The following is a 15,966-nucleotide window of genomic DNA, read 5'->3' as shown; positions in this document are numbered from 1 at the left end:
TGTGCCCATCTGTGCTGATCATTCCAGTGCAGAATATTAATCCGCTATAGCTGAGCATTAGTCACTGTATATACAGACCTGCTGCCGGAGGAATTGACACTAACTGTACAGGCTGAATCTCCATTATAAAATCTTTCCAAATGTTTGCAATCCTAATACAAAGTTTAATGCAGCATACTTGTACCTAGGGAAGGTGGGGGTGGGGATTATAAAACTAGTATAGGCTGGTGTTTTTAAAATCTGAACTATTTAGTTGTAAGCAGCACAGATCCACAGAATGGATACAGCAGTAGCAGGGGGTTACTTTCATTGCAGATCTTCAAGTACAGCTTTCTCTCCAAGAACAGTGAGCACCACAGCAGTGACAGCACCAAATCTCACTCTATATTCTGAATAGACCAGCAGTCCCATCTCTTTTACACTGCTGATATACAGCTATGGTGCTGAATGCACAAGAGTGGCTAGGCATATTCGCATGCCAAGAATGCACTGCTATTTTTCAAGAGGCATTTAAACTGATTTCAGGTAAGTATAACCTCTTTTTTATTTTAATGAAAACAAAAATTAGCCTTTACAATGTGCAATGGTATTGCACAGAGTGGTCCGTTAGGCTAGGTCAGCCTTTTTTTAATCAGGGTGCCTTCAGATTTCTTTAGGGATGCCTTAAAAAAATGCCTACAATTTGCCCAAAATGAACCTCCTAGCTGCCGGCATCCTAACAACCAATGATGTCTTTGGTTAAGAAGGAGGACATTGGATGCCTGCACAGCATCCTTGTTTGCCCCTCCCTGCCCCTTTCCATTAGTACTCGTGTAACATTAGCTGAATGAGGGAGAGCAACTGAGGGAGAAGAGAAACACTGGAATGCTAGTCGCTACCAGTGTACAAAGGTGTATTTGCTTTGTAAGAACAAATCACCTTTAAATTGGAGTGTCCCAAGTGTGTGGATATTGCTTTATTATGTAAAACTACTATTTTTGTTTTTCACATTTTGGAATGGGGTGCCTCAAGATGGTCCAAAATTTTAAAGGTTGAGAAACGCTGGGCTAGGTTCACATCTGTGTGAGTGGTTCTCACTGCCACAACCACCTGCACAGAAAAACGCACTGGATGACTGCGGGTGCTATTAATCCTATTGGCATGTCACATGCATTGGAAAACGCACCCGTGCTGCACTAGCAATTCCCATGTGGGCTGCGATTTCTAAAATGCTGCAGGGACCTTTCCTGCTTTTTAGGAAGCACAGCAGCCCATTCCTTTGAATATGTGTAAACCTAGTCTTGCCACCTCTTCTGGAGGCCCCTGCCAGCACACTCCACTTCTCCTTCCTGTAGGTCCCCTCTCAGAAAATCATGAGCCCATGCTAGCCCGCTCCCAATCTGAGCTGTGCGCATCCACAGACACACAGTGGCAGTAATCCTTTAGGCTGGTGTTTTTAAAATGATATGAAAGATTTAATTTTAAGCACAGATCCACAGACTAGATAAAGCAGTAGTGGGGGGTTACTTTCATTGCAGATCTCTGTGTCTCCGGGGAGAGCGGTGCTGCAGCCAGGACAGCGCTGGATTGGCAGGTAAGTATTTAGAGATGATTTCGGAGAGGGGTGGGGGGGGGGGGAACAAGTTGTTCGAAGTTTTTCACTTTGATGAAGAGAATGCATTAAGGTAAGAATAACAAAAAACTTTGACGTTAGAACCACTTTAGGTTAAAAAGTAAATTGGCTTAATAATAATTTTTTGTTCTCTTTAAAGCAGAGCTCCATCCTCCCCACCAAAAAATTAAGTCAGCAGATAATACTGTAGCTGCTGAGCTTTAATATTAGGACACTTACCTGTCCAGGAATCCCGCTATATGTTGGCACCAAAGCAAATTTTTCAGCCGGCTCTCGGGAGCTGCCAGCGCCATTCCTTGTAAGGGGGAAATCGGCAGTGAAGCCTCGCAGCCGATTCCCTACTGCACATGCACGAATCGTGCTGCGCTTTGTGAATTGCCCAGCAGTGAGGGAAGGAAGAGGGGGTCCAAACTTCCAGGGGACCTCGCCACGGCGAGGTCACCCAGAAGTGGGGACGAGTCAAAAACAGGTACTCTGCTTTAAGTTTGCAGATCTTTACTTTTTGAGTTCAGGTACACTTTAAGAGTATATAAGTCTTGCTTGCATCAGGCTGTCCATACACTGTAACCTTTCTGTCATTCAGCCACGTAGGCTGAAAAAGAAAATCGAATACATCTCCCATCCTTGCTAAACAGTGGACGGGGAGGAGTCTCATCTGCCCCCTTTTGTATTCTGACAGACCACACCCACAGTTGTCAGACTAACAGTGGCTGCATCTGATTGGATGCAAACCCGATATGGTGGACAATTCTTCAATTGGGTTCTCTGATTTTTGTATTCAAGGATGTCAGGTGGGAGGGTGCTGACAGGGGCCACCCACAGCTTCAAATTCCTGATGAACTGGCCAAAATATGGCCAGGTTATATAAGAGCTTGTAAAATTTTTAGATGCTTCTGTTTTCCTGCATCTAAAATGTCTCCAGTGTCTGTCAGCAAGTAGGCATATTCCACATATCTAGACTTCCATGGAAAAGTGACAGAATTTTGCTATCTGGGACAATACAGACCCTTGTGGTGGATGAAGTGGTCTTACAGTGATCTATAGCAATCTGTCCTTTTTATATTCGTACTGAATGATGGGAAAATAAAATGAAAATTGTAAAAGTTTCTGTGGCCAACAATTGGCAAAACTGTCTACTTTAGCTAAGCAGCCTTTGTAAGTAGGAGTTAATGTCCCTCAGTAAATCCTTGTTCCAGAGCCTGCCATACATGAAGCCACACGTGTCTTCCACCCACAGAGTGTAAATGATTCCCCAGTTCTGTATCTTGACATAAATACAGCAATTAGTTTGTGCTCTTTGCATACTACAGAGACTGCAGAGTACCTGAGGCAGCTTGGGCACAGTGGGAACTATTAATCCATGAAGCTGGCTCCCTGGGGATGGCGTATTATAATTACACTTTAGGAAAGCTGAAAGACTCGGTATAAATAGAATAGGGGTCCTCAGGGATCCTGAATGTCAGATTCAGGTCACCCAGATCTACTGATGGAAAATTATTTTCACAGCCCAAACTGGAATTACTCTTATGTGTCAAGCATGTTGGCACGTGATAATAATACATGTCATGGTGATATTGCATGTGGGATTCACAGAAGATGAAATGAACCTTCAAAGTTAGAAATCCTTGGGTTGCCCACACCAACCCGTAACCATGTATTATCTTTATTTAAAGTGGTTCTAAAGCTAAAACATTTTTTTTAACCTTTAAAGCACGGGTCTCCAAACTATCGAAGCTTACTGTCCTTCAGGCTTTAGAGTGGCCGGACTGTGGTCAATGGGAGTAGAAAATTCCCTGGCATCAATGCCCCATCATTGTTTTTAAATAGAAGGAATAGTGTCCCATTGTTGATATCAATGAGAAGAATAGTGCCCCATTGATGGTGTCAGCAGAGGAATGGTGCTCCATCATTGGTGTCAGTGGGTGGAATAGAGCACCAAGGGCCAGATAAAGGCTAGGAAAGCATTCCCCCTCTAAACACCTACCTCACTCCTGGATTGATCCAGCGCTGTTTTCTCCTTTGTCCCTCTTCACAAAGACTGTCAGGCAGCAGTGGTAGCCATTGGCTCCTGCTGCTGTCAGTCCAATTTAGTGAGGAGGGGGTGGGGCTGAGCCGCGCTGTGTGTTTGTGTAAATATTCGCACACAGCCTGGCTGGGGAGGGAGTGGCCTGCTATGAAGGCACTCAGAGAAGAGGAGGAGCCTAAATGCGAGTGGGGGACCCCAGAAGGTTTGGGCTGCTCTGCACAGTACCAATTCACAGAGCAGGTAAGTTAATTTAGGAGAAAAAAAAAGCCTTTAGAACCACTAAGGCCCAACTCCAGACCAGCTTTTTTTGTGTTTTGAAAGAATGGGGAAGTATTCAAAATTCTGTTTCCCCATTGCAGAGGTTTTCCCCAAGTTCCTTAATCCCTCTCCCACCTGTACAAGAAATTGGGAGTGGGGTATTCTTCATACCTGGAGGCAATTGGTATAGTGTCAGGTGTTCTAACCCTTTCACCCCTCTGCTAAACTTGTGTTTTTGTTTGTCTGTATTCTTTTTGGAGGGATTTCTCCTGCTGGGAAATGAAGAAATTCTTTCCAGTAGGGGAAAAATGTGAGATCTGGTGTCCCTACCGTTTGTCCTTAAGAACACCAGTCCATTAACAAACCTGTCATGTAGAGGAGGGCTTCCTGCACCTGCCAAGGAAAAATGGACCTGGTGGAGCTTTGATATTGTAGTCACTGTAGTGTCCGCATGTGGATGAAATGTCAACTGATACATCAACCTTAAAGAAAAACTGTAGTCTACCCGTTCCGGGAAAAAGCAGTCAGTTTGTTTTATTGTTCTGCTTCCCAACAGAAGACACTCACCTTTTATGTTTCAATATTATTTATTGACGTTTTCATTTATTTAAAGTTTTCAAGTACAAAAATTTAAGTACTTTTGAAATATCTGATATTTCTAAGGGCAAAGAAACATGTGACTTGCTCCTTTTCATATCATGTGATACTGCTAGGCTTTGTAATTGGCACATTTTAATGGGGTTGTGTGTGTGGAGTCCTTAGCGCTAAATAAGTTCCAAAAAGAGTAGTGACTCGGACCATGCACTGGATTTTTTTCCTCATTCACGGTCTGAGTGGAGTGGTGAAAAGATAAAGGATGGAGGCCGTTATTGTGAATCTTTAGCTTAGCCGTGCATCGGTTCAGTTTTGATTTCACTATAGTGTTCTAATCTGCATTTTTGTTCCAAATCGGTGACTGCATCCTACATATTTTTAGTATTTTTAAGTATAGGTTTCCTTTAATCATGGTGTTACAGAAACTAGGAGTTCAGACACCATTCAGTCCAGTCTTAAAGCCAGCAGACCTATGTTCACCTTCCCACATTCACAGACATAAAAGCTGAAATCTAAGCTCAGTGAAACACTGGATCTATTACATAAGAGCAGATCTACCTGTAATGCTGTGTGTTAATCTGCAGTATTTAACTGTAAATTACTTTTATATTTTTTACTGTAAACATTCCCCTACCTGCTTATCATAGAAACCAAGGTATGCAGAGAGCTTGTAAGCCATATTAATGTTTGGTCTCCAACCCACCCCCTAGTAGGCTGTAGCTAGAACAATTTATTTAAGCAAAATTATTCTAATCTGACTGTAGCCATCAGTTGGCACGTAGCCCTACCCACTTAAAACCTATATTTACAGTATTTTAGTGTGTATGTATAGGGCAGTGGTCTCCAAACTGTGGCTGGGGGGCCAGATGTAGTTCTGCTTGCCTTTTATCTGGCCTTTTGAGACACTTTTCCTCCCACTTATACCATTGATGGGGATACCATTCCTCCCACTGACACCGCTTGATGGGGATACCATTCCTCCCACTGACACCGCTTGATGGGGATACCATTCCTCCCACTGACACCGCTTGATGGGGATACCATTCCTCCCACTGACACCGCTTGATGGGGATACAATTCCTCCCACTGACACCGCTTGATGGGGATACAATTCCTCCCACTGACACCGCTTGATGGGGATACAATTCCTCCCACTGACACCGCTTGATGGGGATACAATTCCTCCCACTGACACCGCTTGATGGGGATACAATTCCTCCCACTGACACCGCTTGATGGGGATACAATTCCTCCCACTGACACCGCTTGATGGGGATACCATTCCTTCCACTGACACCGCTTGATGGGGATACCATTCCTCCCACTGACACCGCTTGATGGGGATACCATTCCTCTCACTGACACCGCTTGATGGGGATACCATTCCTCCCACTGACACCATTGATGAGGATACAATTCCTCCCACTGACACCATTGATGGGGATACCATTCCTCCCACTGACACCATTGATGGGGATACAATTCCTCCCACTGACACCGCTTGATGGGGATACCATTCCTTCCACTGACACCGCTTGATGGGGATACAATTTCTCCCACTGACACCGCTTGATGGGGATACCATTCCTCCCACTGACACCGCTTGATGGGGATACCATTCCTCACACTGACACCATTGATGGGGATACAATTCTTCCCACTGACACCATTGATGGGGATACCATTCCTCCCACTGACACCGCTTGATGGGGATACAATTCCTCCCACTGACACCGCTTGATGGGGATACCATTCCTTCCACTGACACCGCTTGATGGGGATACCATTCCTCCCACTGACACCATTGATGGGGATACAATTCCTCCCACTGACACCATTGATGGGGATACCATTCCTCCCACTGACACCATTGATGGGGATACCATTCCTCCCACTGACACCATTGATGGGGATACAATTCCTCCCACTGACACCGCTTGATGGGGATACAATTCCTCCCACTCGTATCAACAGTGAGACACTATTCCTCCCACTAAAATCAATGATTGGACATTGTTTACTCCCACTTGTGCAGGGGAATTTTCTACTACCACTGGCCACAGCCCGGGCCCACCTAAAATGTGACGGATACTAAACTGGCCCTTTATTTAGAAAGTATGAAGACCCCTGGTATAGAGGGAGATAAATATGAGACGTTAAGGCAGATGACATACCAGGACTTAAAACCAGCAGCATTTTCCCTTCATTGGTTACCTTGCTTTCAGGGGGTTGTCTTGCTCTGATATCAATGTCTGTTGTGCAGTATAATGCATCATTTCTTTGTTTTTCTTTACAGATGCGATGAGTACGTCACACAACTTGATGAAATGCAGAGGCAGCTGGCGGCGGCAGAAGACGAGAAGAAGACTTTGAACTCGCTGCTTCGTATGGCCATCCAGCAGAAGCTGGCATTGACACAGCGCTTAGAGCACCTGGAGCTCGACCACGAGGCCAAGCGCGTGCGCACTAAATCTACATCCAAAAACAAAACCAGTAACCCCAGTGTAAGTCACGTCCGCTCTTGTGCCGACAAGTCTGAGGGGTCCGTCCTTAACAACCAAGTGTTTTGCAGTGAAAAGTATAAGATCTGTTGTGACTAGAAGGAGGCATGACTTTTGTATTTTCCCTTGCTTGGATAGTCCGCATGAAGTCGCTACAGTACTGCAGCCACTTAACTCGTGCTGGTTCGTTGTTGACCTGTGTATGCAAATGGCATTATTAAGCTGAGCTTGGTTATAACTAACACTTGTATGGGGCTCTTGCAGCAAGTTAACATGGGAAGGTGTCAGAGTAGCACTTCCAAGGTTAACCTGTGAGGCATGTGTTTGCTTTGTGGGAATAAATACCAAACTGAAGCCATAATCACTGCACCGGATCGAGCGGGCGCCTGTAAATCCAGTGTCCTAACACTAAATAATGCATAAAATCTAGAAAACTGAAATTAGAAAGTTGGGATCTGGGGAAAAATCGAGTTGATAGATTCATGACACAGGTGGGCTTTAAATTAATAATTGGAGTTCAGTTTTAGCATCTAAAAGCACAGGGACTCGTGTATAAATGTCTGAAAGAAGACCTGCCATAGATACCCTTTAAGATGCAAGAAAAGGGCCAGAGGCAGTGACTTCGTTCAGCCAATCATATGCACTAGGCCCACCGTTTGTGCAAACAGATATCTGAAATATAAAGAGTACCAGTGATTAACGGCTTCAGTGAAGTGTCAGTTCTCTGATCTTGGGCTTTACCAGGTCTGTAGCGGCTGGTAGCCTGTTGTATCGCATGCGTCGATCTTTGTATCTTGCATAGCACAAATAGGCCTCTGCTTAAGGTGATAGCAATGTTCATATATATTTAGAAGTCCAGAATAGCTGTTAAGTATAAAGGCCTTGTAAAGGATTATGGAATATTTGATATGAAATAGGTCTTTCAGTTTTTTTATCGGCTTGCAATCGCTTTACGTTCAGCTTTGTGCTTTCAAAAGCAAATCGTATTGGCCAAATTTCAAGCTATGCTATTCAACATTCATAACCCTGTCACACAAACTGAATAGGCTACAGGTTTAGGAATTGATGCAGTTCAAGATGACAACAGCCAATCAGAATTGACCTTTAACTGATCTGAAATCTGCTTGATATGGGTTTCCTGCCCATTGGATGCCATCATGGCTTATGAACGAAGCCTGTCCATATCCAGAATATGGTTTACTTTGAAAATATTCATAACACAAGTATTAAGAAATTGACAGTATCCAAATATTAACTTGGGCTACAGAAATACTTGATTCTACTCCTGGAAGTGGAAAAGAGACCAAAAACCTGAATATTGCTGTAGAAATTGACATCTCGGCGGTATCGACGGCATCTGGAAGTGTCCAACTTTTTCTACATGGCAAGCTATTATCAATAAGCATTCATGGCAAAGTTAAAAGCCAGTTACTTCTGCGTTTTTATTATTAATATTATTATATTCTATATTATCATAGAATACAGTTGTTTGTTTTAATAAACAGGCTTTACATATGCAAGCACACATTGTAACAGGGCTCTACAATAGAGAAATGCTGCCCCCTAGGGGTCATCACATAAATTGACAACTGTGATGTGCTAATTGGAACTGTACATTTGTCAAACTTCAGTTCTATTAAAGCAAAAAAAAAAGTATTTTGTTTTAGAAATGGTGCCAGTACAAAAGGAAGGCTAACATTAGCTGATAGAAGGTATTAAAGGTACAATACGGTGTCAAAAAAATGAAAGTGCCTGCTTTAAATACTATTGTATAGCCCTGTTCATCCTGTAATTTTCATAGTAATTTTGTACATGTATCGCTTCCCAGGGCAGGACATGTAAGAATGGGTTCTGATCCCCCTCTGTGTCTATAACACTCCCTGCCTATTCTGTCTGCCTGCTGTTTTCTATATCCAGTGACCCTGGCAATGCTTCATCCCCTGTCACTGCCATTCCTTATAGATAATCAGCACCCTGCTTCCTGTGTCCAGGAACTCTGCCACTAAGTAGTCAGGACAAGTCCTCATTGTTACTGGAAGGTAATGGTGAGCTCGCTGCCTGCTTTCTGAGTGGAAGAAGTGCATGCTAACAGGATTGCAGTTTTGCCCACTAACAAGTGTGTTAGACATCACTCGGCTTCTGAAACGTGTGTGGGCAAGTCACAGAGCACTTTGCAAACATATATATATGATTTTTTTTTCTTTACTATTCAATGCAGCAAAGCTGAATCTGCACATTTCTGTTTTAGCCAGTAAGTGCACAAAAAGAAAACTTAATTTTGGGGGAAAAAAAACTGTAAAATTACAATTGCACAATAGGGCTTAATAATATTTCTGAGAGTTTTCATTTTCACATAGTTTTATTTTTATCTAATAATTACACTTACTTGAAGGCTTTCTTTTGCTAAGATCTTTCTTTTTTTTTTTTTTTTTTCTTTTTTAATATGTTTGCATTCTGGAAAATTCTTCTTTTTCTACCTTTTTGTCTTCTTTGGTGATGGTTAAATACAATGCGGATTCTAGGTCCTAATAATTCAAATGGAATGCTTTCTCCTGTAATATGATGGTTACGGCACTTCAGAGAGTGCGATAATCTCCAGTACTACAATTCTAAAGAAGTCAATCTCGGTGTCTTGTTTTTTTGTTTTTTTATATATTTGCATTTTGGGTTTTTCTTTAAATAGAAAGGAACTGGTAGCCTGTAGTTTTTGCCTAAGCAAAACCGTGCAAATTATTATTTTTTTTTTTTTAACTTTTTTTTTTTTAAGGGTAATACTCATTGTAATCAGCCTTTCTTAACCAGTAGACCTACTAATATTGATCTAATTATTCCAGCACTGTGAAAATAATTCCTCTTTTAATGAGTATGGAATGCTTGTATTTTTAATATAGAAGTGTGTTTTTTAATAACTATTTTAATGAATAATTTACAGTTAAGGCATTCTTTTTGTCCCAATCTCCCCACGTGGATTAAAGCTTTTCCACTTATAAAGCTTTGCTGCCTGTTGCAGTTCCTTCATCTGTGGGCACCTTATGCCCATACCGGCATCACCCTGCATGACCACTGCATGGAGATCTATAGCTTCCCTTTTACTGCGCTTACAGTTTAGCTTAAATGCCATAGCAGATGACGAACTATATAAATGAAAGAAGTCTGCTATTTAAAAGTACCCACCCTTTGAGCTCATGGCTGAAAGCAAAACCTTTTCCTCTAAGCCTGACAACTAACAACCGCCCGGTCTTGGCTCTTTTCAGACTAACTTACTCCGCGCAGCTCCTTTTCACTGAGTCACCATTTATAATGTTACGTATCTAACTTTTATTTTATGTTTTTCCAGTTGTAGATTAGATCCCTGGAGAAGAACGTGTGGACCGATGCATTGAAATGCATGTAATTCCAGTCCAACTTACCCTTGACAGTTAGAGCCAATGGCACAAAAAATAAAAAGACAAGAAACTACTGCACCCTCCTTTATAATAAGTTTTACAGTAAGCTGTCCTTCCCATTATTTAACTTTCTTTTTCTTGGTATTCGCTCAATAAATAAAAGCTTTACCATGAAGTGCTGCTGGGGAAATAAAAAAGCTCAAGTGCTGAACAAACACTATGATCCGCTATCTCTGTGCTCGTATCAGTCGCGTGGGATTTTTTTCCTTTTCTTTTTAATTATTTTACATCCGATTATGAAACCTGTGCACTTTTTATACTTTATTAATTTTTGTTTCTTTATATTTTACATAGTTCTAATATAGAACATGTCGTAGTTCCATTAATAGCTGCAACATGTTGATTTTTTTTTTTCTTTTGGGGGGGGGGGGGTAGTAATAATGCTTGTGCTTGTTGATTTCAATATCAGCATGTTACAGGAAATTTTACCTTTTTTTTTTTTTTTTTTTTTTTTTTTGTGGTTTTCTTTTTTTTTGTTTTTTTGTTTAAACACTCCTTGTTAATATAAATATATAATTATATATGTTCTGTCTTATTAGCTTTTTCACTATAATATTTTTGTTTGTGTTATAATTACTGGTTTTAACTGCCATGTTCATTACAAAAAGAAAAAAATCCAGGGTCTGAAAATTCTGGGATTTTCATACTATATTATTATTCTTAGGAATAGCTTAATGTAACAAGGAAAAAACTTGACTTTTGGTTAAAACAGTAATAGGCACTTGAAAAGAAAAAGTTTAATAAGTAGTATTACCTAAAATGTCAGATTATCCTGGTTTTTAGGACATTCAAGAATTGCTGATGAACAGAATTTTATACAACTGTACCAATTTTTAAATTCCAAATTGGAATTGTTTGTTTTTTGCTTTCTTTATTATCGTGCCAAATTATGGTACACCTAGAAAGTTAAATTCTCAACTCGATTACCAAGTGTTTGTAAGCCTTTGTTACGGATACCAGTAGTGCCTTTTATATTACAGAAGAGGGAATCTTAGACTAGCTTTGACAGGGCAAAGATTTAAAAAAAATGGTTCTGAAAGCATATGGAGCAATAAGTGCAAATGAAACATTTAAAAAAATAAATAAACGCCATCTTGCATATTTTTAGGAAAATTTAGTCTATATTTACGGAAAAAGAAAAATTGTAAAAAATTCCGTTGGTCAGTGATTCTTTTTTTTTCAGCGCAGATCCTTGTTAATTCAGGGATTGAGGAAAATAAAGATTGCAAACCAAAACTAATAGCTTTGATTTTTGTTTAATTATTAACGCAAAATGTATTACTTATACATTTGTGGTGGCTGTCCACCAAATGGTGGGATATGCAGACTCCGTCTTCTTTCCACAGTGGTGGATGCGGCCTTGATATTCTATGGCTGGCCAATGTGACGAACAACACATTGATCTTTGCTCTTTGCATGTCCTATGTAAGCTCTGTTGTTTGCAGGAAACAGAAACTGATCGCGCATCAACAAGCCCTGCCTGGAGGATAGGCAACAGTTTGTTGAGGCCAAAGCAATTGTTTTAAATTGGTACTCACTACAAGAATGTCATTTTTGTAAGATGACAGATATAGTAACGTGAAATTCTAATTGCATAATAAAAGGGGGAAAAAAAGATTTCTGTTTGCTGGAAAAACAGTATAAATTCTAGTTGTTGGGATTTTATATTCTCATCTTTTACAGTATTGATCCTTTAAAATATTGTTACGGCAAATAATTTCATCTGTAAGTGGGTATTTATTTGAACTGATTTCATAAAGTACTGTATTATTATTATGTTTATGTGCATTACTTTTTAGTGGCAAAGTGTTCTTCAGTTACATGTTATATGCACGTACTCTTGCCAAGTAACCTTTACACAGATCAGACAGCAGAAGTGGTCGCCATCCACAAGATTGGCGCTTCTTATAACGGTTTGTCTAGTGAATGAAAAGTGTTAAAGATATTAATACAAGGCTGTGTGTAGCAAGTTGCCTGTGTAAGGGTAGTCACATGTATCAATAAAGGTGATAAAGGAACTTGTCTGCTGTGTTTTTTTTATTTACAAACTTTATTGGTCATCTTGAAGCGCACTGTGAACATAAAATGTCCTTTTAACAGGGGTTGATTATGAAAAGTGGAGCAAAGAAAACAAACAGTGGTGCCACTTCCTCTACCAACCATCCAAGAATACGTGGAGCTTATGGAGCCACGTGGCAACCACTCACGTTGGTTGCATTATTTTACCAGTGCAATCTGAATGCTAAGGACAGCAATGCCTATTTTACTTCCAGCTTGTTTTGGCCTGAATTGTATTTATAATTATCCATAACTTTACATGGAGGGTCAGGACAAGGACTGATAGTCATCAATGGGTAGATCTAACATATCACTTGCTGAAGAAATGTGCATTCAGTTGATCCACAATGGGATGGTGGAGAACTTAGGTTCAAGTAATCCAGAGAGCGTTGCACTGAGCAAATCAGGATTCTTACAGTGAACATAAAGTAGCTGAATAATGGAGGGGGAGTGAGTGCATGCCCAGTGGTCCACATACTAGAAGTTGAGGCCGGGTTCGAAAATGCAAATTTGAGGTCCATTTTCACTGCCAGTTTCCAAAGTAGCTGTTTAGCGTTTCAGCTGTGATTTAGATACGGTTCTGATGCAAATTTTAAGGATGCCAGCAGCTGCTTACTCCTAACAAAAGTGAATTGTTGAGGAGCGGGCCAGCAAGCCGATTGCTGCATCCTTCACAACTGATCACTCATCAGCTGTTGTCTGATCCCCCACTGACTGCTTAATTTAAACAAAAAAATTGCCTGCAATAAAATTTGGGAAAAAAAAGTGTGGGGGGTCCCCTTCTAATTCATACCAGGCCCTTTTGGGTCTGGTATGGATTTAAAGTGGAACCCCATGCCAAAATGTAAAAAAAAAAAAAAAAACACATCACCAGACCCTTAGGTCTAGTAAAGATTTTTAGAGGAACCCCACGCCAAATTAAAAAAAATAAATAAAATGGCCTGCCCCCCCCCCCAATCCATACCAGACCCGTATCTGAGCATGAAGTCTAATCGAAAAAATGAGCACGCCCCCCCCCCCAATAACAGGGCACATGTCCTCAACTTGGAGGGGGGGGGGCTCTTCCCCACAATCTTGGCTGGTGGTTGTTGAGGAGTGGGCCAGCAAGCCGGCCGCCGTGTCCTTAACAACTGATGGCTTATCAGCTGTCAGCTGGTTCCCCGCTGACAGCTGAATGTAAACAAAAAAATAGCTGGCAATAAAATTTGGGAAAAAACAGCGAATCCATACCAGGCCCCCCAAAAGCACCTTGTACTTATGTTTGATTGAGACAATGGCCTCTTCCCCACAACCTTGGCTGGTGGTTGTGGGGGTGCAGTAGGTGACATCAGAATCTGGTAGCCTGGAATCTTTTACACCCAAAAATTTTGTATTTACTACAAAGGGGTTGATTTACTAAAACTAGAGTGCAAAATCTTGTGCAGCTCTGCATAGAAACCAATCTGCTTCCAGGTTCTTTTTGTCAAAGCTTAATTGAACAAGCTGAATGTAGAAGCTGATTGGCTACCATGCACAGCTGACCCAGGTTTTGCGCTGTCCGCCAAATGTGGCTGTTAGAGGGGTTGGAACAAACCATAAACACTGATGGAGTGCTTCCAACGGTCAGCTTTTATTGATGTGACAAACCTTTTCCTTGTCAACAAAACATACTGTTGCTGTATCTGGAGTTAACCTTTAATTTGTTTTCAGTGAAAATTAAAAGGTGAACTAATACCCTTCACCCTTCTGCCCCCCCCCACACACACACACACACACACACACACACACACACACACACTATACTTACTTCCTGTGGGTGGTAAGCTTTCAGTGCCCACACAGCTGTGTTGTTAAGAAGATGTGTACCAAATGAACCCTCTTTGCACTGTGCTGGTAGATCTCATTATGAATAAAAGTCCAAGTAGGGCAGCGCTGAGTAATAAGTATAATTCGACTCAGTCCCAATCTGATAGGTAGATTCCGTCACCAAGAAAGTGAATACTAAAGCCATATGTCACCTGAATCTGTGTGTAATAAGAGGCTGCTTACCAGACCTCCAAAGCTTTGGAGCATGTAATGAACCCAGAGGAAGGGACACAAAGACAACCGGCTGCTTCAGGCTGACTCCCAAACTGATAGGTAATTCCTCACACACAGCTCCCAACCAATGATTGATAATCGGCATTCAAGGGTGTAGAGTTTATTTTGTTTTCAGTGAAAATTAAAAGGTGAACTAATACCCTTCACCCTTCTGCCTCCCCCCCCTCCCACTATACTTACCTCCCGTGGGTGGTAAGCTTTCAGTGCCCACATAGCTGTGTTGTTAAGAAGATGTGTACCAAATGAACCCCCTTTGCACTGTGCGGGTAGAGCTCATTATCAGTTGTAAACCAGATGCACACATGGTCTGTCCTAACAAAGGGTAAAGAAAGATATCATGGCTTGGGTGGTACATTGTACAATATGTTAATGCACTTTAAAGAAAAAAGTTCCTCTAGTTTTCTACCCTAATTGCACATTGGAAGTGATTCTAAACATGGAAGCTGCCTATCCAGTACTATGTATAACTGGAAAGGTCAGAAATATATATGTTTTTTTCAAAAAGCAAGTTTATTGTGTACGAAAACGAGCACAAATAACATACAGGAAGAAACGGTAGCAAGATACAGCGCTAGAAGAAGATTCAAATACACTAATGATGTGAAACAATCAAAAAATAAAAATAACAGCACAATAACATGACCATGCATGACATACCAGCCACCATAAGAAAGAATAGAGGACCCCCAGGGAGACAAGGTCCACGTACTGAAGTAGTAATTACACCCATTGATATTAAGAGATACAAGTTGAGGGAGCATTCAGCCACCTATCCAAAACTTTATTATATTTACCCGGACAACCCCTATTAACATAGATACGTTTCTTATATGGGAGAGTGATATTTATGTCATTGATCCATGCAGCTAGGGTGGGCATTGTAGCCTGGCTCCCAACACCTGGCCAAGAGCTTGCAGGCACTAAAAAGCGTTTCATTAAGAAATCTAAATGTATGTTTATCTAGCTCATCATCTGGAAAGAGGCCCAACAGGCAGAGTCCAGGATCCATCTACACCGAAGCACCCATCTGGTCATGTAAAAACTGGATGACTTGGGCCCAAAAGCCACATATATGGGGCAATGCCATAAGAGATGCTCGAGTGTGCCAACGGATGACAAACATTTGGGGCAATGAGACAAAATTTAGCTATACGTTCGGGAGTAAGATAGGTCCGGTGTAATATACAAAGTTGAGTAAACCTATCTGACATATTGGGGGAAAAATATTTAACACTGTCGAGTACATCACCCCAATCCTCATCTGCAATCTCCCCCAGTAAGGGTACCCACCTGGCCTTTAAAGCATAGGCTACTCTAGTAGCTGCAGGGGTAATCCACATCTCACAAAGCAACGCTATCACTTACCGGGGATCTGTGCCAGTCAACACCATG

At 41.3% G+C, this 15,966-nt stretch overlaps 1 long non-coding RNA gene across 1 annotated transcript; it reads left to right on the top strand.

The window, feature by feature from the left end:
• The first annotated feature begins 6,790 nt into the window (after positions 1 to 6,790).
• LOC309544163 lies at positions 6,791 to 10,874 on the top strand. The gene is made up of 3 exons (XR_014224833.1): positions 6,791 to 6,994; positions 8,954 to 9,030; positions 10,329 to 10,874. It is a non-coding gene; the product is annotated as an uncharacterized lncRNA (long non-coding RNA).
• The last annotated feature ends 5,092 nt before the right edge of the window (positions 10,875 to 15,966 follow it).

This window comes from Pelophylax lessonae, assembly GCF_965119305.1.
Source record: "Pelophylax lessonae genome assembly, contig: HAP1_SCAFFOLD_1376, whole genome shotgun sequence".
Taxonomy (NCBI): Eukaryota; Metazoa; Chordata; class Amphibia; order Anura; family Ranidae; genus Pelophylax; species Pelophylax lessonae.
Note: the sequence above shows the minus strand (reverse complement) of the source record. Positions and strands in the feature narration are given on the sequence as shown.